This window comes from Arachis ipaensis, chromosome B2 (genome assembly GCF_059453495.1).
Source record: "Arachis ipaensis isolate K30076 ecotype BB chromosome B2, ASM5945349v1, whole genome shotgun sequence".
Lineage (NCBI taxonomy): Eukaryota > Viridiplantae > Streptophyta > Magnoliopsida > Fabales > Fabaceae > Arachis > Arachis ipaensis.
The window spans coordinates 62,604,535-62,607,801 of NC_142437.1; the positions used below are offsets into that span (position 1 = coordinate 62,604,535).

The following is a 3,267-nucleotide window of genomic DNA, read 5'->3' on the forward strand; positions in this document are numbered from 1 at the left end:
TTCCCAATCTCTTCTTTGAATTTCATGTCGGATCTTCGGATACTCATTTCTTTTGAGTTTGAAAGGGACCTCAGGGATCACCTTCTTCTTGGCCACAACATCATAGAAGTGGTCTTGATGGGCTTTGGAGATGAACCTTTCCATCTCCCATGACTCGGATGTGGAAGCTCTTGTCTTTCCTTTCCCCTTTCTAGAGGATTCTCCGGTCTTAGGTGCCATCAATGGTAATGGAAAAACAAAAAGCTTATGCTTTTACCACACCAAACTTAGAATATTGCTCGCCCTCGAGCAATAAACAAAAGAATAAATGAAGAAGAAGAAGAAATGGAGGAGAGGGAGAGGGAGATGTGGTTTCGGCCAAGAGGAGTGTAGAGGGGTGTGTTGTGTGAATTTGATGAAGAATGGAGGGCTTTATATAGGGAAGGGAGGGGGGTTAAGGTATGGCCATATGGGTGGGTTTGGGTGGGAAATTGGTTTTGAATTTTTGAAGGTAGGTGGAGTTTATGAGGTAGGTTTATGGGGAAGAGTGGATGGATGTGAGTGGTGAAGAGGTGATGGGGAAGAGTGTTTATGGGGTTGTGTGAAAGAAAGTGGTGAGAAGAAGTGAGTGGAGGTAGGTGGGGATCCTGTGGGGTCCACAGATCCTGAGGTGTTCAAGGATTTACATCCCTGCACCCATTAGGCATGTAAAAATGCCTTTGCACACAACTCTGGGCGTTCAGCGCCAGGTTGGTGGCCATTTTGGGCGTTCAACGCCCATTTGTGTGCCATTTCTGGCGTTGAACGCCAGAACCATGCCTGTTCTGGCGTTCAGCGCCCAGAAGCTGCCCATTTTGGGCGTTCAGCGCCAGCACCATGCTCTGTTCTGGCGTTGAACGCTAGACAGATGCTCCTCCAGGGTGTGATTTTTCTTCTGCTGTTTTTGATTCCATTTTCAATTTTTATATTTATTTTGTGACTCCACATGATCATGAACCTATAAAGACATATAATTAAGAAAAATATAGTTAGATAAATAAAAATTGGGTTGCCTCCCAACAAGCGCTTCTTTAATGTCAATAGCTTGACAGTGGGCTCTCATGGAGCCTCACAGATGTTCAGAGCATTGTTGAAACTCTCCAACACCAAACTTAGAGTTTGGATATGGGAGTTCAACACCAAACTTAGAGTTTGGTTGTGGCCTCCCAACACCAAACTTAGAGTTTGACTGTGGGGGCTTGGGTTGACTCTGCTTTGAGAGAAGCTTTTCATGCTTCCTCTCCATGGTTGCAGAGGGAGATCCTTGAGTTTTAAACACAAGGGAGTCCTCATTCCATTGAAGGATCAATTCTCCTCTGTCCACATCAATCACAGCTCTTGCTGTGGCCAGGAAAGGTCTTCCTAGGATGATGGATTCATCCTCTTCCTTTTCAGTATCCAAGACTATGAAATCAGCAGGGATGTAAAGGCCTTCAACCTTTACTAACACGTCCTCTACTTGTCCATAAGCCTGTTTTCTTGAATTGTCTGCCATCTCTAATGAGATTTTAGCAGCTTGCACCCCATAGATTCCCAGTTTCTTATTACAGAGAGGGGCATGAGGTTTATTCCTGAACCAAGGTCACACAGAGCCTTAAAGATCATGGTGCCTATGGTACACGGTATTATGAACTTTCCAGGATCCTGTCTCTTCTGAGGCAATGTCAGTTGATCCAAATCACTTAGTTCATTGGTGAACAAGGGAGGTTCATCTTCCCAAGTCTCAATACCAAATAATTTGGCATTCAGCTTCATGATTGCACCAAGAAACTTGGCAGTTTGCTCTTCAGTAACATCCTCATTCTCTTCAGAAGAGGAATACTCATCAGAGCTCATGAAGGGCATAAGGAGGTTTAATGGAATCTCTATGCTCTCTAGATGAGCCTCAGAGTCCTTTTGTTCCTCAGAGGGAAGCTCCTTATTGATCACTGGACGTCCCAGGAGGTCTTCCTCCTTGGGATTCACGTCCTCCTCTCCCTCATTGGGTTCGGCCATTTTGCTTATGTCAACGGCCTTGCACTCTCCTTTTGGATTCTCTTCTGTATTGCTTGGGAGAGTACTGGGAGGGATTTTAGTGATCCTTTTACTCAGCTGGCCCACTTGTGCTTCCAGATTTCTAATGGAAGACCTTGTTTCATTCATGAAACTTACAGTGGCCTTAGATAGATCAGAGACTAAGTTTGCTAAGCTAGATGGATTCTGCTCAGAATTCTCTGTCTGTTGCTGAGTGGATGATGGAAAAGGCTTGCTATTGCTAAACCTGTTTCTTCCACCATTGTTAAAGCCTTGTTGAGGCTTTTGATCCTTCCATGAGAAATTTGGATGATTTCTCCATGATGAGTTATAGGTGTTTCCATAAGGTTCACCTAAGTAATTCACCTCTGCTATTGCAGGGTTCTCAGGATCATAAGCTTCTTCTTCAGAAGATGCCTCTTGAGTACTGTTGGATGCAGCTTGCATTCCATTCAGACTCTGAGAGATCATATTGACTTGCTGACTCAATATTTTATTCTGAGCCAATATGGCATTCAGAGTATCAACTTCAAGAACTCCCTTCTTCATAGGCGTCCCATTACTCACAGGATTCCTTTCAGAAGTGTACATGTACTGGTTATTAGCAACCATGTCAATGAGTTCTTGAGCTTTTGCAGGCGTTTTCTTTAGGTGAATGGATCCATCTGCAGAAGTGTCCAGTGACATCTTTGATAGCTCAGATAAACCATCATAGAATATATCCAGGATGGTCCATTCTGAAAGCATGTTAGAAGGACACTTTTTGGTCAACTGTTTTTATCTTTCCCAAGCTTCATAGAGGGATTCACCTTCTTTCTGTCTGAAGGTTTGAACATCAGCTCTAAGCTTGCTCAGCTTTTGAGGAGGAAAGTACTTGGCTAAGAAAGCCGTGACCAGCTTATCCCAAGAGTTCAGGCTGTCTTTGGGTTGAGAATCCAACCATAATCTAGGTTTGTCTCTTACAGCAAAAGGGAAAAGCATGAGCCTGTAGACTTCAGGATCTACTCCATTAGTCTTAACAGTATCACATATCTGCAAGAATTCAGTTAAGAACTGAAAAGGATCTTCAGATGGAAGTCCATGAAACTTGCAGTTCTGCTGCATCAGAGAAACTAATTGAGGTTTCAGCTCAAAGTTGTTTGCTCCAATGGCAGGAATGGAGATGCTTCTTCCATGTAAATTGGAATTAGGTGCAGTAAAGTCACCAAGCATCTTCCTTACATTATTATTATTTTT

General features: G+C 43.4%; 1 non-coding gene across 1 annotated transcript; it reads left to right on the plus strand.

The window, feature by feature from the left end:
• Positions 1-2,772: 2,772 nt before the first annotated feature.
• Positions 2,773-2,880, plus strand: LOC148574113 (small nucleolar RNA R71). The gene has a single exon (XR_015905851.1). It is a non-coding gene; the product is annotated as a small nucleolar RNA R71 (small nucleolar RNA).
• Positions 2,881-3,267: the final 387 nt, after the last annotated feature.